At 46.0% G+C, this 25,146-nt stretch overlaps 7 non-coding genes across 7 annotated transcripts; 5 read left to right on the top strand and 2 right to left on the bottom strand.

The window, feature by feature from the left end:
* Positions 1 to 419: 419 nt before the first annotated feature.
* trnas-gcu (transfer RNA serine (anticodon GCU)) lies at positions 420 to 501 on the bottom strand. The gene has a single exon. It is a non-coding gene; the product is annotated as a tRNA-Ser (tRNA).
* Positions 502 to 4,577: 4,076 nt separating this feature from the next.
* Positions 4,578 to 4,694, top strand: LOC138236891 (U5 spliceosomal RNA). The gene has a single exon (XR_011188870.1). It is a non-coding gene; the product is annotated as a U5 spliceosomal RNA (small nuclear RNA).
* A 230-nt stretch (positions 4,695 to 4,924) lies between these two features.
* On the top strand, positions 4,925 to 5,069 carry LOC138236880 (U4 spliceosomal RNA). The gene has a single exon (XR_011188860.1). It is a non-coding gene; the product is annotated as a U4 spliceosomal RNA (small nuclear RNA).
* A 1,307-nt stretch (positions 5,070 to 6,376) lies between these two features.
* Positions 6,377 to 6,518, top strand: LOC138236875 (U4 spliceosomal RNA). Its single transcript, XR_011188855.1, has one exon. It is a non-coding gene; the product is annotated as a U4 spliceosomal RNA (small nuclear RNA).
* A 3,792-nt stretch (positions 6,519 to 10,310) lies between these two features.
* Positions 10,311 to 10,382, top strand: trnad-guc (transfer RNA aspartic acid (anticodon GUC)). The gene has a single exon. It is a non-coding gene; the product is annotated as a tRNA-Asp (tRNA).
* A 1,145-nt stretch (positions 10,383 to 11,527) lies between these two features.
* trnae-uuc (transfer RNA glutamic acid (anticodon UUC)) lies at positions 11,528 to 11,599 on the bottom strand. Its single transcript has one exon. It is a non-coding gene; the product is annotated as a tRNA-Glu (tRNA).
* Positions 11,600 to 11,800: 201 nt separating this feature from the next.
* trnah-gug (transfer RNA histidin (anticodon GUG)) lies at positions 11,801 to 11,872 on the top strand. Its single transcript has one exon. It is a non-coding gene; the product is annotated as a tRNA-His (tRNA).
* Positions 11,873 to 25,146: the final 13,274 nt, after the last annotated feature.

Below are 25,146 nucleotides of genomic sequence, written 5' to 3'. Positions count from 1 at the left end.
TAGTGTTCCCCTTAATTGAATTCGCAGTTCTGCATCAAACCTCTAACTCGTTTCCTTAGCTTGGATTTAAGCCACGAAGCAGGCTTCTACTGTATAAACGTCTAGAGGAATCACAAACTATTTGAGAGGCCACCATCCCAGGGGGAACTGACAAGTCTATCCCTAAACACCTAGCGCAGTCTCTCGAGAGACTGTCAAAAATCGCTTTCTCCGTTTGCGTTGCAAGTAAGTGAAAACGCGGTCTCAACCCAGAGCCACTTGGCAGCAGCGGCACGTAAATACCGTTACTGTTACTGCTCGATACCGACGTTAGCCTACTATACCATGTTCAGCCACCGCTAGAAAATGCACGGCTCTAGAACCGGAGCAAATGACAGGAGGGCCAACGCCGAACGGGCACACGTGTCAGACATGGAGCGCGACGAGGATGGGATTCGAACCCATGCGTGCAGAGCACAACGGATTAGCAGTCCATCGCCTTAACCACTCGGCCACCTCGTCGAGGGATCTGGGCTGTCCGGACATGGGTTGGCGCGCTCCAGATGATCTTTTTCTTTTTTTTCCCTCGTACTCGAGGGTCATTTTCCTGTTCCACGTGCGATTTCAACATTTTCCTTGGGAGATGCCAAGCCAGCAATTAATTCTCCAGGACCTTAATTCTCTTCTCTTGCAGCATGAGATCATGTCCTTCTTTTGGCTCCCTCCAGTTCTGATAAAAAATCTCATTCTTAGATTTGTTAATTTTTGCAGAGGAAGCCAAAGAGAAACGCTCACAACACTGCAGAGCTCTGCTAATTGAGGTACTGTCAGAGAGGAGCAGGGTGACGTCATCCATGTATAGAGATGTCTTTACCTCTCCTCCCCCACTTCCAGGCACTGGTATCCCATTAATGGCCTGATCCTGGCGCAAGGCACAGGCTAAGGGCTCCGTAGCCAAAACGAATAACAAAGGGGATAATGGGCAGCCCTGCCTCACTACTGAACAGACTTCAAAGGGGTGTGATCTATTGCCATTAACCATTACTCTGCTGTTGCTACCTGTGTACAGCAGGTTAATCCACTTTCTCATGATGGGGCCAAACTTCATGTGCTCAAGTACCGATGTTAAGTACTGCCGGTTTAGGCGGTCAAAGGCCTTTTCTAGGTCTACACCTAAAACGCACAGAGGGAGGGAGCGATCCTCTGAGTACAGACAGACATCCCTCAACAAGGCCAGGTTGTCGCTCATCAGGCGTCCTACTATCCCACAAGTCTGTTCTTTCCCTACCAGTGAGGCCACTACATTTTGTAGGCGCAGGAAAAGGGCTTTGGACAGGATCTTAGTGTCCACGCCTAACAGGCTGAGGGGTCTCCAGTTCTTTATGTCATTCTTTGCTCCTTTCTTAAACAAGAGAGAGATAGTGCCTTCTCTTAAAGAGTCAGGCAGCAATTCTGTCTTATAGCTTTCCTCGAATAGGAGCAGTAGCGGATCCTGAAGCAGATCCCAAAAGGTGCAATAAAATTCTTTAGGGAGCCCGTCAGCACCCGGAGTTTTCCCCTTCTGTAAGCTCTCCATAGCCTGTCTCAGCTCTTCTACTGTCAAATCCCTCTCAAGTACTTCCCTATCTTCTTCACTCAAAACGTTTTCTAGCTTTGAGGTAAAAAAATGAATTTCTTCATCCTTTACCTCTGTAGAGCTGTACAGTCTTGAGTAGAAGGCCTCGGTGCAGGAGAGGATAGCACTCGGCTCTGTTCTCTCTCGTCCCTCCTCATCAACTACACTTTCCATGACAGACTTGGAGCCTACCACTTTCCTGAAAAAGAAGCGAGTACACTTCTCATTTTCTTCCAAGAACTGCACTCTGCTTCTTAACAGCACTCCTCGACTACTTTCTTGGCTATGCTCCGGATGTCCTTTTTTAAAAGGGTGATATCCTCGAGCACATCGAAGCCACTGTGCAGCATCGTGTAGAGACGCTGCAGCTGCCTCTGTTTCCTGGCTAGCACTCCTCTCCGTCTGGCAGCAGCCTTCCTTCCCTCAGCCATGAAAAAGGCCTTTGTCCTCATCTTCACCTCCTCCCACCACTCTCCTACTGACCCGTACAGACACTGCAAGGACAGCCACTGTGATAGTTTCTCCTTGTAGCGGGATACTACCCCCTCGTTCTCTAGCAGCTTTGTGTTGAGTTTCCAGAGGCCTGGGCCAAAGACAGTCCCGCCCTGGAGTTCCACTCTACACCCTAAAGCCTGATGATCTGAGAAGAAGACAGGCTGAAGAGTGACCCCAACAACTTTCACTCTCTCTGAGACAAAGCAATAGTCAATTCTGGAGCTGCTATTCCTCCCTGACCATGTATATCCTGCTGTTGTGGGATATATACATCTATATGTGTCTGAGAGTTTAAAGTCTTGAACTAAGTTTTGCAGGGCCAGTGAGCTGGAATCCAATTTTATCGGAGAGCTAGACTGCCTGTCTGTGTGCTCTAAGATACAATTAAAATCCCCTCCCACTATCACGTCTGTGCTACTTAACAATAGGGGAGAGAGTGCCTTGAGTAGCTCCACCCTTCCTCCCACGTCAGTAGGACAATACACATTGATTAGCCGCAGGTTAACGGTCCCCCATTCCACATCCACACACAGCAACCTGCCATCTATGACCCTCTGAATACTTTTCAATTTGAAAGCCCATCCTTTGAAAAGAATGGCCACGCCAGAGGCTCTGTTGTTATTGTCCCCTGACCAAACAGAAGGCCCTTTATCCCACCTATCTTCAAAGCTTTTATACCTCTCTTGATAGGCTAAAGCACACTCCTGCAACATCAACACATCTCCCTCTCTCTGCTGGAGGTAATCAAAGACACACTGGCATTTAACTCTGTCATTGATACCTCTGGTGTTAAGAGAAATTATGTTTAGAGCCATATTACATAAGAAAGTGGAACCAGTCTTTACAAAACACATTTCTCTTCGGTCTCAACTGTTACCTTCTTCTTTTTCTTTTTCTTCTTACCAATTTCCTGCCAGCCATCCTCTGAATGAGCCTTCATCAGGGTGGCAGCAGTAAAAGCGTTCACGGAGTCCATTTCAAGGAAGGGGGTAGAAGGAGGGGTGGAGGGGTTCCAGCTGTCCCCATCGCCATGCTCTCCTTCCTCCTCGCTCGGGGAGAAAACAGAGTCATTTTTCCTTTTCCTCAAGTCCAGCTCCTGGGAGCACCGAGGGGAAAGGGGTGCAGCCGATGCACCAGTCTCCTCTTCCCCCTCACCCACCAGCTGTTGCAGATCCTCCGTGATGGACTGGATGGAGGAGAGGAGGGCATCTGTAGCACTTGCAGAGTCTGAGAAAAGCAGCTCCGCTGAATCCTGGGTATCCTCGCTGGACCCGCTCCACCGGGGGGCCCCACACTGGCCCTCGTTCTGAGGAGCAGGAGTGGGGGAGGGGTCCTCGCTGTTCTCTGGGGTTTTCAAACCCTCGTGCTTGTCTGGTGCAGTCTGCGGTTGTGGGGGCGTAGTGGATTTCTCTTCCACCGGCCCCGGAGCCACAGCAGGACTGATCCTGGCTGGAGGCTGAGACTCTTTGTCCAACAAGGGTTCTTTGTTTGACTTGTTGTTTGCTTTGGCTTTTTCAGGCCGGTTTGGCTGAAACAAGCACTGCCTCATCCTTTCTCATTTTGAGTTTATAGGCGTAGGCGTGAGGGCAGTTCTTAAAAACGTGTCCTTCCGAGCCACATAAATTGCACTTTGGCAGCATTGAACAGTCAGAGGCTTAATGTCCCTGTTTGCCACAGGTCTTGCAGCATTTCACAGTGCAGGACGATGCCAGGTGTCCCACAGCACCACAGCGCCGACACACCTTTGGTTGTCCCACATAAAAAACATAGCCATTGCAGGCGCCCAGCCGGATTGTAGAGGGCAGGTGCCTTAAGCCTCCATTTACATTGTCCGGTAGCAAGCGAACCTCGAATTTCCTTGTTCCTGTTTTTATACCGTCAACATCTCTAACCTCAGTTCCATGGTGGACGGTGCAGTACTGCTTAAGCCAGGTGTGAATGTCCTCCGTCTTTGCCATTTCCGAGAACATAACAACCTCTCTCTCTGTGTCAGAGGCTGCAAGTTGATCTTCTCAAGGGCAGGAACTTTCCCTCTTTTTGCCTCAAACACATCCACACATTGTTCAAACAGAGAATAGGTAGCAAAAACAACCTCAAATGCTTTCTGACCTGGGAGAGCGAAGATGAAATACAAGTGCCGAGGTTCAAAGCCAAGTTCCTTCTGTAACACTTTTCTGCTGAACTGCATACGATCCATGAAGAGGTCATCCAAAAGCTCAAAACGTACAGCATTCTTGCGGGATCCAAAGGTTGCCATCTCAAACTGCAAAACAAACACTGCTTCCACAAAACAAGAAAACAATCCAACTACTCCAACTACAGGCTGATCAAGGTATCTCCCCTGCCAGGTAAGCCGAGAGCCGCAGGCGATGAGCCCGGAGCTGAACGGGCCCCACTGGCTCGTTTGTAAGGCCAGGTGCATTGCCAACCACGACCGGCAGGGGAGAGGACTTGAAGGCGGCCTGGGCTCCTGCAGCTGTCCAGCCACGCACTCTGGTTTCTCTTCATCTCGTACAAATCTTTTGCCTTTTACTAAAGATTTCCATGGAGAGGAGCATGAATGAGTTCCATACAATTTTTGTGCTTCCCTGCCTTTGGGTGGGGCGCAGCTGGGCTGGTCAAAGAGAGAAAACAAAACCGCTCACAATCGCTCTTATTACGGCGACTGTGGCCTTCTGCTCTGCGAGTCCTCGGTCTCCGCCTGTCTGATTGGCGCTCTTTTCTTTGGGGGGCGGGAAGTGTCCGGCCGCAAATATGAAGCGTTACAGCAACGACATGCCATGAGACGATTGATAACGATTTCCATAGGATCCCCGCGGTTGCCTGGCTACCGTCAGCTTTGCGCAGTGGCAGTATCGTAGCCTGTGAGGTTTAGCCGAGGCGCGATTATTGCTAGTTGAAAACTTTTCCCAATACCCCGCTTCCGCCGGTTTCCAATACAATCGGCGAAAGCAATTTTTGAGCAAGGTGTTTAAAGACAGATTTTGTCATGGTAACATCATGGTAGAAAGAAACAAGCTTGTTACGTCTCAACAGAAACGCTCTTTAGCTCTTTCAGCGTTATGCAGAGAACAGCGTCTGTCGAGATCACTTTTGAGTCAGCGCGAAACGCCGTGTGCTGTCAGTTTGATTTCATATTGCTCGTAGCGGCGCCCGGCTTTTGTCTGTCAAACGTTAGGTTGCGCTTCTTCATGCTGCATCGTCGGCATGAGTGGAGCTCTTTAAACGTCTGTACTTACTGCGCCCCATAAGAAATTGTTTGTCCCCGTTCAAAAGAGATTGTGCGATGTCCTGCTGCGTTCACAAAGCAAACCTTTGACAGTTTGAAAAGAGGAATTTATTCTGCTTCCTGTGCGTGCAGTAGTTACAAAGTTGAACGTCTTTACACGATCTGCTGCAGTTTTCAGTGGGCGGGCTTTGTCAGATGGCTTTGAAAAACGCACTGTGTTTCGGCTCGGGAAACATCATGAGCAGTGTCCTGCATGTTTTCTGTGTATAGCTGTCTTTTAACGCATACAGAATTCATTCGAAATCATTGATTTCTCCAATTAACAAGGGTCCCTTTTTGAACCTGCGAGAAGCATTCTTTCAATGTAAAAGATTTACTCCGAGGAAAGGCAGCATGACATTGAGAGTAGCTCAAGCTTTCAGCACCCGTATCGGACTGCGTGTATGCAGACACCGCTCAGAATCCCCTGTAAGATTCTCCCTCAATTCCGTTGTGCAGTGCTTTACCTCTTTCAAAAGGCTTCACTTTCCTAGTCACATTCCAAGACTCATCGAACCCGGGCTGTTTCCTCCAGCGGTATAGTATTGCAGTGAGACAGCACGATGCCTGCAAGACTATGTCACGCTAAACGCCACAGATTGTGTTTGTCCCTTCGTGTCAGTCGTCCTGCAGCCACGGGAAGTGGGACACAAACATGCTGCAATGCTTTCAGGACGTTTGGATTTGTTTGTGCAACATCCGAGAAGAGTACTTGTGGCTTGAATGTGAACTGTACGTGCCCGCCCCCTTTCCTCTGTAGTGCATGAGTTCCTCCCGGCATGCCCTTCGTCATTGTTCTGTCATCTTGTATTTAAAGGGTTGTATTTCTGCTGCTGAAAATAAGCAACGGTTTTCTCACAACGCCCTTTGTTCCCGACGGAGCCCTTGTCTGTCATGAAATTCTTTAAAACCTCAAGCTAGAAGAAGAAGACGACAAATATGAAGCGTTACAGCAAAACATGCCATGAGACGATTGATAACGATTTCCATAGGATCCCCGCGGTTGCCTGGCAACCGTCAGCTTTGCGCATTGGCAGTATCGTAGCCTGTGAGGTTTAGCCGAGGCGCGATTATTGCTAGTTGAAAACTTTTCCCAATACCCCGCTTCCGCCGGTTTGCAATACAATCGGCGAAAGCAATTTTTGACAGTCTCGTCAGAGCGTGACATAGTCTTGCAGGCATCGTGCTGTCTAACTGCAATACTATACCGCTAGAGGAAACAGCCCGGGTTCAATGAGCCTTGGAATGTTACTAGGAAAGTGAAGCCTTTTGAAAGAGGTAATGTCGACGCTTTTTTAACAGAGCACCAAAAAAGCGTCTTTTTTCAAGGCAGGGGTACTGAGCATTGTTGGTTCAGTGGTAGAATTCTCGCTTCCCACGCGGGAGGCTCTGGTTCGATTCCCAGCCAAAGCAGTGGCTTTTGCAGCGAGCGGCTCCATCACTTGCATCCCCTTGCAACTCGCACCTCCTGTCGTTGTATTCTGGCGCAAGCAAAGAAGCGCACCTCTTTGCTGTTCCTGGTTGTTTTAAAACGCCAAATCGCTTGTACCCGCTGCCTTGGAAATAAATTCTTCAGCGTCTGCAAATGGCATTTTGCAGCTGGAAGCAGATGTCGACGCGTTTTGCACAGAGCACCAAAAAAGCGTCTTTTTTGAAGGTCCAGGCACTGAGCATTGGTGATTTAGTGGTAGAATTCTCGCCTGCCACGTGGGAGGCTTGGGTTCGATTCCCGGCCAATGCAGTAGCTTTTGCAGCGAGCGGCTCCATCACTTGCATCCCCTTGCAACTCGCAACTGAAAACCCACTGAAGCAAAGCAGGTGTTAGCCAGGTCAGTACCCGGATGAGGGTGAGCTACAGGGAAAGACAAAGTTTCCAGCTGGAAGCGGTGTTAATGGTGCCGGTGGGGGGGCGCTCACCCTGAGGTCTGTGCGCGTCCCAATGCCCCAGCATAGTGACGGAGACGCTGTGTTGTAAAAGGGCGCTGTCTCTTTGGTGAGATGTAAAACCGAGGTCACAGCGCTCTGTGGTCATTAAAAATTACCACCAAAACTTTTGACAAAAGCTCTTGGTAATTGATGGTCTTCAATAATGCTTCTCCTTTAGGTACAATTTAAATCAGCTGAAAAATGCTGTGAAATGGGGGGTCACTTCACGCTAGTGTAGGATTTGGGTTACAAGAACCATGAAACTGCACGAGAAAGCCCGTACACTGAATTAGCAACATCGACACCAAGAGAAAGGATGACAAATGGCTTTTATCTGGAACTTTTCATGTCCAAGGAGCTCAAAGTGCTTTCTGTGTACAACAGGGCCACTGAACTCCACACTGGCCACTGAACCACAGCAGTGGCTTGCTGGCTTGACATCTCCCAAGGAAAATGTTGAAATCGCATGTGGAACAGGAAAATGACCCTCGAGTATGAGGGAAAAAAAAAGAAAAAGATCAACTGGAGTGCGCCAACCCATGTCAGGACAGCCCAGTTTTGTTGATGAGGTGGCCGAGTGGTTAAGGCGATGGACTGTTAATCCATTGTGCTCTGCACACATGGGGTCAAATCCCATCCTTGTTGCTCTCCATGTCTGACACGTGTGCCCGTTCAGTGTTGGCCCTCCCGTTCTTTGCTCCGGTACTAGAGCCGTACATTTTCTAGCGGTGGCTGAACATGGTATAGTAGGCTAACGTCGGTATCGAGCAGTGACAGTAACAGTATTTACATGCCGCTGCTGCCAAGTGGCTCTGGGTTGAGACCGCATTTTCACTTACTTGCAACGCAAACGGAGAAAGCGATTTTTGACAGTCTCTCGAGAGACTGCGCTAGGTGTTTAGGGATAGACTTTGTCAGGTCCCCCTGGGATGGTGGCCTCTCAAATAGTTTGTGATTCCTCTAGAAGTTTATACAGTAGAAGCCTGCTTCGTGGCTTAAATCCAAGCTAATGTAACGAGTTAGAGGTCTGATGCAGAACTGCGAATTCAATGAACGGGAACAGTACAGTACATTGCACTGTATGTGTGAGGAAAGCTGCCCCCTTCTGTCCCTTGTCGACCGAACAGAGGACTGTAAAGGATACCGCCAAGAAACTTAAGGATGCTGGTTGGAATCCAGCTCCAAAGAAGCCCCTTTGGGTGTTATGTCATCAAAAAGTATGAACAGTGAATCTCCCTTTGATCAAAAGCGCAACAGAGCTGTTTTCTGTGGAGCACGTTTCAGACCCGTAGACCTGTTTTATTTGTAGGGCAGGGCGCATTCCCAAACGCGAATCTCCTGTTTTAGAAATGCTTTGGACGGCGTGAAGTGAAAATAAGAAGTGGGCTCCAGATGCACATGGAAGCAATCAAGTGTTTCATCCGAGCTGTTTCAAAGACTGCCCAAGAGCCTTCCTTTCACAGAGGCGCAACGATTAATGATGGGGGTGCACCCTTCAATGCGCCTTACGACTGTAGGGAGTGATTGAGACGATTCGTAGCGTGTGCTCATTTCTCTCTATTCCCTGTGTTGCAGTGGTAGGATGACGTAAATTACTGCTTCGACACGTAACGGCATTATAATCAAGTGCAGGAGCTGAGCCACGGCGCCCCAGGAGTGTTGTCCTTTTGCAGCCACTTAGACACACCTTTAGAAAAACATTTTGTTAACAGGCATTCTGCCTCAGCCTAAACACCTATAGCTTGCAAAGCGCATGCTATTAGACAGGCACCTCTGCAAGATCTTAAGAGTCTCTTAAACTAGTGATAGTAAGGTATTCCCAATGGGCGATGTTCGGCTTTCAAATCATCTCTCCGTGGAAGCGCCGAGATGCAGCTGTTTATGGCTTAGAAGCAGCTGACTGTTTCACTACCTAGCTGATCACTGTCAGTCAGGGAGCTTAGAGGTGAAAAGCCTGTCTAAGAGACAATTCGCCGTCGATCAGTTCAATATGTTCCGTACCAGCTCGGCGCACCCGAGATCATCTTGGTAGCCGTGTAGCTCATATGAGTGAGAGCGTGTGTGTGTACCACCGTGATTGGATGCCGGCCCTTCTCAAGTCACAGTAAACCTTCTGCTCAAAAAAAGTGAGCTAAAACCTCACTCTGCACAGTAAAACCTCAAAAAAAGTGAGGTTTTATTTAATCTCTGACCAAGGGAAACGTTTCATTTTTTCAAAGAAATGTTTGTTAAAAAATGAAGTCATAGTTCTATGGGATTCAATCAGAGACCGTGCGATATGGAAGTCAGGAACCTAACCCACAGCGCCAACAGCACAGTCACGTGCTGAGTGCTGAAAAAGCACTACAGAAACATTATCGACAGACAATGTACAGTGTGTACTATTCTTGTGTTGCGGTACATGAATATAATTATATCGTTATTAATTTCTAATTTATAACTTTATAAATTTACTTTATAAATTTATTAACGTTATTAATTAATTTCACGACGCACAGACAGGGCGCGGGGAGCTGCCGCCTGCAAACACAGCTCCAGGCAGGACTCCACTCCGCAGGAGCCGCAGAAAAGAGGAGATGGGCAGAGACCTGAGCTGCTGTTGCTGCAGACGCTGTCTTTTCTGCACTCGGGGTAGGAGTGAATGTTGAGTTGCCCTTAGAAATGAAGCAGAGCACTTCAACGGCACGGGTGTGTGTGTGTGCGTGCGCCTGGTGAGTCTGGGAGACAGATCGAACCTGGGCTAAAAGAGAGGGGGCTTAGCCCTCTTCCATTTGTTAGTTCAAAGTTGTACAACCCATTTGTATCTGCTAGGCGGCGCAGTCATCGTGCACAAAGAACGCTTTGAAAAGCGTCAAAGGCAAGTCATTCCGAGTTGGTCGTTTGTGTTTTCCGTTCAGACGCGAAATGCTGAAATGATCTCTCGGCTCCTCGGTTGTCATTTCTGCTCCGTAAAGGAATCACAGCACGCGTCGGCTTCCAGCACGGTGGGTCGGGACACGATGCCGGGGGTCGGAGAGTGTGATGTCTTCCTCGTTAGTATAGTGGCAAGTATCCCCGCCTGTCACGCGGGAGACCGGGGTTCGATTCCCTGACGGGGAGTAGCTTTTCTTTTACCTCCTTAGAGAAAGGACTGCCTTTCACTTCTCTGTTTTCTAACACAGCGTCGTGCGCCTTTTCATTGCTCTCGCTTTCAGAGCCTCCGCACGGCACACGACTCGACATCAGGAAGCACATTGAAGTGAAAGCAGGGAGCGCTGCGACATGCACTGTGCAGATCCCGCCACACTAAGAGGTGAGTGGGTCTGTTCGATGCACAAAGAACGCTTTGATAAGCGTCAAAGGCAAGTCATTCCGAGTTGGTCGTTTGTGTTTTCCGTTCAGACGCGAAATGCTGAAATGATCTCTCGGCTCCTCAGTTGTCATTTCTGCTCCGTAAAGGAATCACAGCACGAGTCGGCTTCCAGCACGGTGGGTCAGGACACGATGCCGGGGGTCGGAGAGAGCGATGTCTTCCTCGGTAGTATAGGACCTGCCACCTGTCCCCACCTGTCACGCGGGAGACCGGGGTACATCAGGACGCGCAGTGAAGTTAAAGCAGGATGCGCTGCGACATGCACTGTGCAGATCCCGCCACACTAAGAGGTGAGTGGGTCTGTTCGATCACAGCGCTAGGCGAATCCCCAATCCCCTCTTGTGCGTGGCGACAGAAGAAGTCTGGTCTGTTTCCGCCTGGTTTCGAACCGGGGACCTTTCGCGTGTGAGGCAAACATGATAACCACTACACTACGGAAACGGTGGTAAGATGTGCCCAGCGGCCCAGTGCTGAGCTTCGCCAATGCGACTCAGCTGCTTCCAGTGCCTTTATTGGGGTGCGCTGATGGACCATGCTCTCTCTCCAGAGACCAGCACGCCTGTCATGGACGGAGCAGGAAAGACGGCGCCACATTCTACAGCCCTCTCCACTCAATCGACGAAATCGGGCTACTGAAGTGGAGAAAATCGCCTCTCCAGAAAGTGCAAATATCATCTTGGAGAGTATAAATCCTATTGCCGAAGGTCAGCCCTGTCTACCAGAGTAACCCTCCCACCTCCTGCAGCGATGGTCAGCTCGTCTCACACGCGAGAAGTTTCGGCTGGAAACAAGCGCCCCCTCTTCTCGCACGTTTTGCACGTTGAGTAGTTTTAATGCGGCTCCTTCGTACACAGTGCTGATCTTTTGGAAAGCAGGAGGCAAAATTGACACGTTCCCATACCGGGAGTCGAACCCGGGCCGCCTGGGTGAAAACCAGGAATCCTAGCCGCTAGACCATATGGGAGTGCACAACCCTTCTGTTCCGGGCATCATGCAAGCAAACTACATAAATATGAGAAAACACGCAAGAGAGTTGTCACTCAGAGTGTCGAAGGGTCGATGTATACTGGGACTCAGTTGAAATGCAACGTCAGGACTTTTCCGAATTATGTCACACGAAGAGAGCACAGCCTTTTCCGCCCTGCCACGTGTGTATCGGTAACTCGCCGTGATCGTATAGTGGTCAGTACTTTGTGTTGTGGCCGCAACAACCCCGGTTCGAATCCGGGTCACGGCAGAATAGGGGCGTCTGCTTTTACTACTTGCACGAATGAAGGCAAAAAAAAGCCAATTGATGTGAACGAACGGCGCTTTACAGAGGAGTACTGCCTGACTGGATCGTTGATGAACGACAGAGGCCACTCCGACCTCTTCTCGGGTTTCTTCAATGACTTACTAAGGATCTTCTTCACATTTGCCCATGCAGGGGAAGCCAGTTACACCAAAGCAAACGCAGGAAAGTGCATTTCAAGCAGAGACCAGGAGGGACCTGTTTACACCAAGAGTGGTCGGAATATGGAACAATGCACCCAGCCCTGTTGCTGGAGTCGATTCTTGATTAGATCTTGGGCTTACTAAGAGGCCCCCGCTGGATACTAATCTTTCTGTTGTTCTCGCAGGTGTTGCGCTGCTTTTGAGCCGACAGAGCTCGTCTTGGTCTGTCGGGATAGCCCAATTGCAAATGTTTGGCTCCAGGTACAGAAGGAATGTGCGTTTGGTACAAGAGTGCATGAAGGCACCAGAAATACATTGGGATCAAATGACTGGTGGTTCAAGACCTCTGTGAAGTGCAGGAGCGTGCAAGAAGAGGCTGTTTTCACCCGGTCTCGAACCTGGGACCTTTCGCATGTTAGGCAAACGTGATAACCACTACACTACGGAAACCTGTAGGGTTTGTTGCTGGTGTATCGCTTGCGTTTCGGGCTGAAAAAGGGAAGCGTCACTTTAGGCAGGGGGCGCTGGAGAGAGGAACAAAGGGCGCGATGAAACAAAAAACCGAAACCCGGGATCGAGCCAGGGACCTTTAGAACATACTCTCACGAATCGTTAGAATACGTGCGTTTCATCATCAATTGCGTAACAACCACATTCGTTCGACTTGAGCCATCAAGCTCATAGTTTTCAAATCTTGAAAGCTGTCATTGAGCACATCATAGTGTGCAGTACGCCCCGTAACTTGCGTACTTCAACAGAAAGAAGAGCAGACAGCTCCATAAATATGCGAGGCGCAGAGAGTGCAAGGCGAGCCGCACACGTTTCGGTGGCTGAGAGAGGGCAGTTTTTGCTTCTGCATTTCCCAAGTAAGGACGCATGACAACAAGCGATCGCGGTGCTCATTTACGACATAGTGGTGATGAGTTTTCACTACGTGTTCTTTTGAACGAGCAATGAGGTTGCTGCCTTGGACAGCTGACTGCACGCTCTCATTGTGCCACGTGATGAGTATTCACCAGGCTCGTTCAGTCATTAGTCACATTCCATCGTTTGCCATAAGCAGATGCTGCAAGGTGATGTGGATATCAATTCCCAGTCTTGTGGACGAGGACAAAAAGAGCACACAAGGGCTCATCCGCGAGTTGAACCCAGGACCTCCCACACCCTAAGCGAGAATCATATCCCTAAACCAATGAGCCACGGCGGCACTTGCCATTTTATTCTGTCAACGAGCTTGAGGACGGGGGAGAGGCATCATTCGCTCGTCCAGTCAGACCTTCATCAATAAGTCAAGAAAGCTGCAATTACACGACTGCCTTGCAGACGAAGGGCAGTGAACTGCAACTGGTAAGAGGGGAACAAGCGGCACTAGGCGACACCGAGGCATAACCCCAACAAGGGGGGTTAGCTTGCATGGTACAGCGCTTGCTTTGCACGCGAGAGGTAGCGGGATCATTTCCCACGTCCTCCAGGTGTGTGCTTAGAGCTTGATGTGCCGAAAGGTGTCCTTTAGCCTGTGGTCACGCCTTGTATGGAAAGCGTCATGCAGCTGTCAATCATTTCGCAGCCACGCCCCCTCTTCATCTTCTCTCTGCCTTAAGCGTCTCCGCCACTCTCTCTTGACATTTCATGTCAGCATGTCAGAAGTCCGAGTGACGTTTTTAATGGCTGAGTGAGGGCACGATGCTGAAGCAGAGAGGCCACTTCAGCCAGAGAGACTTGTGCTAGGTGAGATCTGAAAAACGGACTCGCAACAGAAACAGACCAAAAAAGTATCGGTGAGATCAAAAGGCAAATGCAACATCCAGCAGAGGGCGTCTAAAGATTAGGGAACGGGCGACTGAAATCCATATGAGGCAAACTTTCCGGCTGTGTACTGCAGCTGGCCTCGTAGGCGTAGTTGGTAGCGCGTCAGTCTCATCGTCTGAAGGTCCTGAGTTTGATTCTCACACGGGGCAGGGCTGCTTCCTCTCTTGTTCTTTTCAAACACTTGCGGCAACTGTTCGCTCATAACCACGTCTGGAATGCGTGACCTTTACACGGGGGAGAAGCAATGCCGCATCCCTTTTCTAAAGAACATTCACATTCAGAAATAAGTCAAGAAATTTGCCATTACTTTAGCTCGCGCTTCTGTCAGCCTGCCCATGTTGCCAAAGAAAGATTCACTCGGCGTCAACATGACAGAACAGCGATCACTTGAAAACACTGTTCCACACTCCGTAAGCAAGAACTTCAGTGTTTGCAGTCACCCGATATGCCGATAGTCAAAGGAGCACAAAACACGAAGCGTCAAAAGACAAGATGAGTTGATGGAAAGAGCGTTGAATTGATGAGCACAAAAGTTCACCTCGTACAATAGGCAACGAAGGTCCCGGCGTCATCATCGCACTTGAAAGGACTGCCTTGCAGACTAAGGGCAGTGGGAGGTTGCTGTTTTGAGATGGAGGCATTGGGATGGTGGGCCGAGATCTATTCTTCTTAAGGAATTCTTCATCGTGAAAGATCGGTCCACAGGTCATCCAAAGAACTTACAAATTTTTGGGACTCAGGGAATCACGTGCTTCCGGAAGGGAGTGAAGTGCTCAAACACATGACATGCCCCCTTGATCTCACATGCACAATTCTGCTGCAACATGCACAGCTACCGTCCACACCAGGCAGTGGGGCTTCAGCAGAATTTGCTACGCTACCTGCAATTACATATCCAGCTGCACACATATACATGGCCCCTCTGTCCTTTTCAGGATCTCAAAAAAAAGCATAGCGTGGTTTTCCTGCAACCTGATTGACCGCATCTCCCTCAGAATGTGCCCCGTTGCATTCATTGCTGAAGCAGGACGGAGGCTAACGGGCATGCCAGAACAGTTAGGCTCAGCGATCTCTCCAAAATATTGTGGTTGTAGTGGAAGAAATATGGTTTAAATTGTACCTTGGTATTTCAAACTCTCTCTAGAATGTTATCCATTTCTATTTTATTTTGACAGGAACTGGCTAATGACACTAGATGAAAAGAGAAGAAAGAAAACACAACGTTTCGGCCGTGGAGCCTTCTTCAGGTGTGAGGGCTCCACAGCTGAAATGTTGTGTTTTCTTTCTTCTCTTTTAAGCATGGAATAGACCTATTACTTGTTCCTTTGCAGCCTACGCATGCTGACACAGCTCCCCACCTGAACTGCTAATGATGCCTGGTAGTTTGTGGTACTTGGGTATTGTCTTATGTTTGCTCAAACTGCATATGTGTGATTGCATATTTTTGGGTATTTTCAAATGTCAATATTTAATTCACTGACATTCCTGTATGCTTGGAAGAAAGGTAGATTGGATTTGGCACAGGACGCCTGCCCATATTTGTTGATCATTTTTGGGCTGGAAAAACAGCCACAAAAACAGTCATAAAAAGTGTATGAAAAAAGCTCTCTCCAATATTTCCCTTCTCTTCGCCATGGTTACACTGCCCGTTCTTTCCGTCTTCTGTCCTTCTACAAAGATTCCAGGGCTCTTTTTCCACCATCTTTTTCTTCTTCTTCTTCTTCTTTTTCACAGCCTTAGTCCCAGACTGTCCTGGGGTCAGCTGCTTTGGTTGCTCTTCTCCATTTGTCTCTGTCGAGCACATCTTCTTTACTCACTTCACATACCTCCATATCTTTTCTCACACAATCTATCCATCTCTTTCTAGGCCTGCCTCTTCCTCTGTTACCTTCCACCTCAAATTCCATTACCCTCTTTGTTACTTCCTCAACGTCCCTCCTCATGATATGTCCATACCACCGTAACCTCGCCTCTCGCATCTTCTCAACCACATTCACCACCCTACATCGTCTACGGATTTCTTCATTTCTGATCTTATCCTTCATTGAAATCTGCAGAATCCATCTCAACATCCTCATTTCAGTTCTTCTCATCAAGTTCTCTTCCCTCTTTCCAACTGCCAAGCATTCAGCTCCATATAGTAGTACAGGTCTAATCACAGTCTTGTACATTTTGCACTTTAACTTTCTGGGAATTTTCCTGTCACAGATTATTCCAGTTATCTCTCTCCACTTGTTCCATCCAGCTTTCACTCTTTGTTTTACTGCCTCCAGTGTTTCTCCTCCCTTTACCAGTTTTGATCCAAGGTATTTAAAGTCATCAACTTGTTTCAGTTTTCCTCCATTTGTCTCCTCATTATTGGTCATAGTATCTCCTCTTCTCTCCATTACCATTATTTCAGATTTTTCTGCATTCATTTTCAGTCCACCTTTTTCCAGACTCCTCTGCCATTTGAACACTTTCTCCTGTAGTTCTACTTCTGAGTCTGCCATCAGTGCCACATCATCAGCAAAGATGAGTTCCCAAGGCACTTCTGTTCTTACCTCCTCTGTCAGTGTGTCAATAATGTTTATGAAAAGGAAAGGACTTAGTGCTGATCCTTGGTGTACTCCAACTGTGATTTCAAACTCTTTTGTCTCTCCCTGTTGTGTTATCATCTTCGTAGTTGCATCTCTATAGGTTGCTTGAACTAACTTCACCATGCTTTCTGGTACTCCTTTCTTCCTCAAGCACCAATAAACCACCTCTCTGGGCACACGGTCATATGCCTTCTCCAAGTCCAGAAAGGCCACATACAGCTTTTTCCCTTTCTCTAGTGTCTTCTCCTGTAACTGTCTCATCACAAAAATGGCATCTGTTGTGCTTTTCCCCACTGAGAATCCAAATTGTGAGTTGTGGATCCTGATTATCTTCCTGAGTCTCTTGTCCAGAATTTTTTCCAGGATTTTCAATCCATGTTCCAGAAGTTTTATTCCTCTATAGTTTTTACACTCCATTGGGTCTCCTTTCTCCTTGTAGATGGTAACCATACTGCTTTTTGTCCATTCTTCTGGAATTCTCTCTTCCTTTGCAATATTGTTTAGCAATCTCGTCAGCCACTGAATCCCCTCTTTTTCCACCATAATATCAGAATTTTTTTTTTCTCTTTTAAAGGCTGTAGGTGGGGTGTGATGGACTGTACCACTATCATAGAAGATTTTTTCAGGACACATCGCAGTTCCATAGTAGAATTTATCAATAGTAGAATTCCATAGGACATTATTTACCAACATATTACCCAGTGTGAGACTCTGCCAGTAAACCTCAGAGCATTGAGTTCTCCACTGATAAAGATGGCTGTCTGAAGTCATGAAATCCACTGCTGGGATGCCTGAGAGACAGTAATTGAATCTTGGCTGGAATTAGGCTTTCTATTAGTGTTGATCTTTGGGAATTATGTGGTAAAAAGGGAAAACTCCTTTACTTTAGTCAATTTGAATGTTCAAATGTACAGAACCTGCAAAACTAAGCAATGAAAAAAATCCATCACCACTCTCATGATAGCATAACTCATAGTCTCTGCTGTTGTGTAACAATACACACTTTCAATTTTCTTATCGCCTGTCTCCAGAGAGAATGTTGTTAGTGCTGATGACCTTGAATTAGACCTTGTTGACTCTGTAAAACAATCTTCCTCTGCTTCGATTTTCACTCAGATTGATTTTGTTCTCAGATTATTCCTGGCAGGACTGAGTTTCTAGGAAATGAAAAGTGAAAGAAAAAGTACAGAAGATCAGCCCTTGAATATACAACATTGTGCAGTGAGATTGTTAAATGTATTAGCTGCTATCCCGTGCTAGAGCCTGTTGTGGTAAGCAGTGGATGACAGGATCTAGCACAGATACTAATGAAACACTGTTGAAAGATAAAACACTTGAGTCTTATTTTAGTTTTCTATTTCCCTTTCATTTGTGATGTACTGTACAACAGGCCACAGAACATGCACAAAAACAGATATGCACACATTCACACCAGGCAATGACAGTCTGCCCAGTCAGAATCTGAGCTGAGGTATCAGAATTCTGAATTCCCTGAATTCTGTCATGGATCATCCACAATAAGGGCAATGTTTGAACACGAGGATCCCCAGGAGAGAGCCTAGTAACATAAATCTTGGAGCAAAAGCAGATGATTATCTTCATAGTTTGTGTGGTTGAGCCAAAGTTGAGCATGAGGATATGTGAGTGTAGTGGAAATCTAATGAGTTAATTGATTCTTAAAAATGTAGAGAGCTTTAAAAAAAATATATTGGTGCTTTTAGATAATATTTCAAGGATATAACTGCTATGCTACAGTACGTGCAGAATTTTAGAAAACAGTTCGTCAACAAAGTACACTGTTTAGGTTAGTTTAGAAGACAATGTACCAAAATAATATATGCTGTCTGGGTCATTAGAATTAGCTGAAAGTAACTGATAAGCTTTGAATAACAAATCTAGTTTTCTTCTCTCGCTCTATGATGTAATCTGTTTTCTCTTAGAGAAAGGGGAAGTTTTAGAAGGGACCAAGTGCTGAACTTTTTTACAGCGCAACGTCTTATAAAAACCCTGTACTGCTTGTAACAAATTGAGTCTCTGATGCACTTTGCGAAGTGGCAGCAGGGCTCCCAATATTGCAATATTGAAATAAAGACCTTACTCAGGTGAGAACTCTCTCTTGTGGCTTCCTTGATAGTTAAATTTCCATGACAATTTGGGGGCTCGTCCGGGATCACAAACCTGAACGCGAACGGCTGCTGAAACTCCATCCGGACCCGGACAATTTTAGCAAATTGGACGAACCTCGGAGGATAAACTGTTTATCCTTCCAGAGACGCGTCTGGAGAATTGGCAGCTGTCTGACGTCAGTAAGTGATCCTTAAAAATTAATAGTTTGAGAAGCGAGCCACAGGGGTGTTCTCACGCGGGTTTGATGAGTCTGGGACTCATATAAAGAACTTATCTTAACACAGACGTGTGGTTTTTGCTCTGCGGAGTAGTTAATGTGATAAGGTTCTAAGTAAGGCACCGATCGGTAAAAATGGGAAATTAAAATTCAGAGACGAAAATGGGACCGAGCAGTCCAGCAAAAGTACATGTACGACAAATTCGGAGAAACAATTATAGCCTGGGTTAGGGAAAAAAATTATGTTCATGAACTGTAAAGCTAGGGTAATAGGTGTAAGGGAACTTGCACATAATTTATATATGATAATTAGGGGCCCATAACTATGAAGGATCTTTGTAAGTGAATCAGAATGGACAGAGGAAAGTTGAATTAGGAAAAAGAAGTTTCCTGAAGAAGGGGAAACTTAGAAGAGAAGGAGAAGAAATGAAAGAAAATGAATTGGAAAACTTATTTAATGGAAAGAGGAATCACAGAAATAATGGGAAGCTTAAAAAAAGACTAGTCTTGAAACTAAAGAACAGCAAACTGCAGCTAAAGTCATGGCCATGCGTACTAAAAAGAAAAAGTCTCCACCGAAATTAGAAAGCGGTCCGGAGCCACTTGTTTGTGAAATACCAATGTGCACTTTTTCAGGTCCAGAAAGAACTCCACCATATGTACAGTACATTGACATTGGTCTCCTAGTGAATTATTTGCATTAGTTAAGTCTTTTCCTTAATTGCCTGATGATCGTAAAGAATTTAGAAGAAAGGCAAGCGCCTTGTTCTTGATTGTCTTAAGCCTAATTACAGTGACATAACCTTGTTGCTAGATCATATTGTTCCTAAAGGTTTTCAACATCCTCTAAAAAGGAGGAGGCAGATTGGCGGATACGTGACCCAAATGATGAAGAAGTATCCATCTAAATTAAACCACACGGACATGGGGAGGAAAAGTTAGGCGGCCGCTTCTAAAAAGAGGTAAGGACTCCTCTTTTCTAAAAAGTCCCTTGTCCTCTCCATGTTGCTGTGGTGGGTTCAGGGTTTTCCTGAAGCTGAAGCGAGTACAACAGAAAAATGAGTTAATGGTGTATGTGTTTTAGATGCCTGTTTTGTGAAGGTGGGGTAGAAAAGGAGGGATTGCTGAAGGAATAGCATCTCGCCCTGCCCGTGCGAAAAAATCCAGGTGTTGCATCCTGGTACACGACTGCAGTACGGCTGAAGGTAGCAACTAGAACTGTACTCGAGGAAGAGCCGAAAATGGTAACTCGATTCAACTGTGTGTTTAAAGCCAGGATTTGGAACCTGGTCCGTGTTCCCGAATTGTGATAGTTCGTCAGTTTGTCTCGACTGGGGGATTCCGCGGGGCGCGTGGGAGACGTGAAAATGGTTTGGTGTGAAGGAAAAAAAAGTTTGATTAATCCAAAGTGAAACTTAAAAGAAATATTGACTGTCAGACGGAATTTAGGCTGAACAGGAATGTAGAAAAGTGTATGAACCTTTGGATAAAAATATTTAGAGGAATATTTGAGAATTCAACAGAATATCATAGATGAGACGCAAAAATCCCTGATGGAAAAGCTAAAAGCAATGGCTGAACGAAACGAAGTTGTATATGTAGAAAAAGAGAAAGCAAAAGAAGAAATAGAACGCCTTAAGAGAGAATCTGGGAGAAGGGTGGGAATTAGTGTGGAGATTTTTGAAAGAGCATTACCCACCGAAAACTGATTAGAGAAAATTAACAGCATGTCAGCAGAAGGAAGTGAGGATGTTTTCAGATTTTACAGAAAGGTTTATAGCTTTATGGATAGTATACTCGGGGTTAGCCGATGAAAAGGAAGTGAATGAAGATACTTCCACAGTAATAAAACAAATTTACTTGAGTTGGTTAAAACCTGATGTTGCCAAGAATGTGCAACTATGCTTTCCTGATATTACTAACAGAGACAGATGTGATTTAATAACTCGCGAAGCATGCATGCAGAACTGCGAGCGCTGCAAATGGGTGGTAAAAAGACTCCCAAGGAGGAGAAAAGGGAGCCGCCAGTTTGTCGAAATTATTGTGCGACTTTAATGTTATACCGAGATATAAAACCTCAAAGACAGAACTACTAATAAGCTGGTGTGCAGTTACTAAAAAAAAAAATGTGTTTTTTGGAGAAATTGTAAGAAAGAGGCTTGATTTCACAATTAAAGAACTTGTCAGAAGCTGAAACGAGAGCCGTGTGTGAACTAACAGTTTTAATCTAGTAAGCCCCTCTGTAGCCTTCCTAAATTTATCTCAGGATTTAAATAAAAGTGAAATAATCTTACAGTGTGCAGTAACTGTGGGGCACAGGAGCACAGCTGTCCTGTTTTTAGACTAAAACAGCATAAAGATGTGATATAACGTTTTCTAACGGATAACAGGAGGCTACAGGAGAAGGAGTGTAAGGGTTGTGTTTAAAGCAAATATAAGCTGTCACAGTCTGCTTGGGTAAAGATGTACAGTTTCAACTACTGATGTGGGTGGGGGACACCCCAGACCTATTTTAGGCCCAGACTGCAGCATTTTATAAGGAATAACTGCATGAAATAGCATTTATGTAAACTAACTCAATAGAGTTATGTGATATTGTGATTGTTTTACCTAATGAGGGAATCCATAAGGCCGGACTACTCCAAGTATTGGATCTTGAGAGGAAAAAAAGGAGTATAAAACCAACTACATGATAAAGCCAGGGTGAATGCCTTCTCAGAACGAGCTTGTCTAGTGACGTACTGGTTTAAGGGGGGTAGTGCAGTCTAAAGACAAAATTGCCTTGACCCCTGCAGCAGAAACCGTTTTTGATGTTTTGAAACAAGCTTTCTTGCAGGCACTGGCTCTGGACTGGATTCCCTCAGACGGATCATCTGTATGTAATCTGTATGTAAGTGAAAGAAATGGGTCGTGAGCTGTTGTGCTGGTGCAGGAGCATGGAGATAGGCATCGTCTGGTGGGTGGCCCGGTGGCCAAGGGGCCGTGTTTATGTGTTGTGCAGGCTACCTGCCTGGCTGTATAAACTGTGAATAATCTGGTGTAGAACTAGCAGACCGAATGAAAAGATTTAATTGAAACTTGTAAATATGCTAAATGGAAAATTGTAGCAATTTATATAGACTGTATATATACATTTGGTGTATGCCACAAGTTTGGATGGCAGTGAAGGAATAGGGATTTCCCCAACATGGCAGGGACTCCAGTTAAGAATGCTGGGTTTGTCTCTGAACTGTTAGAAGCTTTGCAGCTGCTGACTGAAGTAGCTGTGGTAAAGTGTAAATCACATAATAAAGAAATGTTTCCAGTAACTCGAGGGAACAACTTTGCAGATGTAGCTGTCAGGTGAGCAGTACTCGTAGAACAGGAGTCTGAGACCCCTGTGAGACCTCTGTTGGTGAAAAGGGGACAGCTACAGGATATTCAGGCTGAGGCCTCTAAAGCAGAGAAAAGGACATGGTTAGAAAAGAGTGTGGTGCTGCCAGCACACTGGACGCTCTGCATGCCCTCACAGCCTAATGCCCTTTATAGCTCGACAAATGCACTCTGTCGGACACCTGGGTGGGGACCGTGTTTGAAGCAGTACCCACTTATGTGGTATCTCAATGTGATGCTTATCAAAGGAACTCAACTACAGTTCAGGTGCAGGTGCTACAGCTCAAAAGGCCTGCTCCTGAGAAACCTTTCACGCAGTAGCAAATGTTTACAATTTACAATTGTAAAGGGAAACCTTGGCTCTTATCATCTGTTTTCCCAGTGGGTTGCTGTCACTGCCTCTGTGTCTACCAAACACTTGATGATGGAGATAAGCCCTCAGTGGGCACTGACCTACCGCTTGTATTATGATCAAGGGACAGGCTGTGGCTGGATTATTCGGGGTGAGATGGACTGAGATCACCCTCAGTCTGCTGGAACAGTGGAATGAAGGAACAGAACTCTAAAAGATCGACTAGACATCAGAATGAAGGAACGCCATGGAATGCGGGCTGGATCAAACAGAACTGTGTAATAGAGCCTGTTTGATATCATCACAAGCCAATCAACAAAACTTCCTGGAGGGATGAATTTGGCTAATGGATTGTTAAATTTGCTAATTCTCTATTGTAATATTGTAGGTTGTTAATTGAAGTGGTGCATGGGGCTGGTGAACAGGTGCTGGACACTTGGAGACCTCCAGTAGAGGGAAGACACGACCTGATACCTGGCGAGTGGGTATGGTGAGGAAGATATACCCTGCCAGATGTTGCAACCCTGCTGGGAAGGACCATATCAAGTGCAACTGACTACCGACTCTGCCATCTGAGTGACAGGACGAGATCGCTGGATCTACGCATTGCGCCGACACCGAACCACTGCACCAGAGACTGAGTGAACATTAATTATTATATTGTAACTGTTTCTGTGTTTGTTGAGCTTCCTGAGGGGGGGCGACAGTGTACCTGTTAAGTGTAATGAGTTTTACTTTGATAAAATGGGGATATGGAATCAATACTTTATCAGTCAGCCACAAATAATAATCAGAGCTCATGTTGGGATTGTATTGCTATAGAAGATGCTCATGGGAGTAATCCCCTTTGATAGAGGTGATTATTTAGGTTTATTGGCATGGGTAAATAGCCCTTCTTTTAGTCTGAGTGTAACTCAGATATATTAAAATGGAAATAACTGTATGCTCCTCGCTATAATCACAGTTTTAGGCCATTCTCTATTAGGGTGATAGACAGCTGTTTAGGTGAGCAAAGACTAAACAGTACTTGTATTCTAGACAATTATTAGCAAATGAATGACTTAGCAAAGCACATCTATGATGAAGAAAAATATATATCATAATTATAATCCAGATAATTGGGGCATTGGTGCATGGCTACAGTCTGTGCTAGGAACCTGGAGAGGGTCTCTGGTTCAATACATATTTGTGTGTCTGGTATTATTCGTTATGATCATACTGTTAATAACCTGCTTGAAAAACATGTGGACTAAAGCTGCTGCTTCTGTGCTAATTGTACGCCCTGAAGGGATCATGAAGGTCAAAAAATGATTTCATGGGAAAGGTTCTCTTATCTAGTGGCAGAACCTGATGGGTAGAACAATATAGTTTTAAGGGGGGTTACCCTTGGGAGTGATTCCCCTAGATGCACATTATTATTATGGTTTGTTTGTTCTTAATAAGATGTTTTGCAGGAACTGACCAAAGAGAAATTTTACAACTTCAGCTAGAATTGTTCTGCAAAACGGCACAGCTGAGGCAGTGGAACAATGTGTAGATTTTTCTAAGAGTTATTACCCAGCTGTTGACCAATCTTGTAAAAAAAACCCTAAGAAAAATGCTGGGCTCCAGCCCACAGGGATTTACCTGTGCTGTAAGAACTAATGCGTGAATAAGGAGACTGGATTCTGGTGAAAGACAGGAAAAAGAAATGGTGTTCACTCAGGTGGAGGGGGCCGTGCCAGGTGCCCTGAATTCATGCTTCCCACTGTAAAAAGGTCACAAACGAACTGAGCAAAGAGCAGGAGTGATGTCTCCACAGGGATAGATGGGGATCACCTGCTTGGGACTGATGTGCACAGCCTTTTTCCTTTTTATGTGGAAGCCTGTCACCACCCAGAAAGAGGAAGAATCTAAACGTGAAGCCTCTTTGTATACAAACTGGCTGAATGAAACTGATAATGAGGGGGATATGAGTAATTTGTGGTACAAATTTATAAATTATACTGTAAAGTTAAAGAAATTTAATGCATCTTGTTATGTATGTGCTTTAATGCCTCATTCTACAGCCTCACCCATGCAACTTTTCCCCCGACCAGTTGATAGTCACATTTCTGAATGCATAAGTCTAGTGGCAGGATTTCCAAAGCCAGATCCAAGATCTTTTCCCACCTTCACCATAACGTATTTGACCTACTCAAAGGGGCATCCATATGCAGCCGGCCTGAAGATAAATAAGTCTACTACAGTAGCATTAGGCTTTGTTTCTCCCAGTGATCCAGCAGTGCATTTTGCTATTCACTTCAATGTTACCAGTAAAAAAGCAGAATGTCCTCCTTTGTGGGATTACCTAAAGAATCACATTACCTGGACTGATTCTCCTGTTAAAATAGCAGTTTACCTGCCTTCTAAGGTTAATCACTCTTATTGCTATGAGAATAAAGGTCGTGGCCCCTCAGTAGGAAGAACAGGAGGCTGTAGCGCCACGGTTACTAACCATACTTTATCTAATGGAACTATGGTTTTGATGGATTGGTATTGGCAATGTGCTACAAAAGTTTATGATAGCCTTCCTCCCCAGTGGAGAGGAGTGTGTGCTCTAGTCACGCTACACCACTCCATTCTCATTGTCCCAGTAAACT

The sequence above is a fragment of the Lepisosteus oculatus genome, unplaced genomic scaffold (assembly GCF_040954835.1).
Source record: "Lepisosteus oculatus isolate fLepOcu1 unplaced genomic scaffold, fLepOcu1.hap2 HAP2_SCAFFOLD_94, whole genome shotgun sequence".
Lineage (NCBI taxonomy): Eukaryota > Metazoa > Chordata > Actinopteri > Semionotiformes > Lepisosteidae > Lepisosteus > Lepisosteus oculatus.
This window is presented reverse-complemented; position numbering and strand designations above follow the sequence as displayed.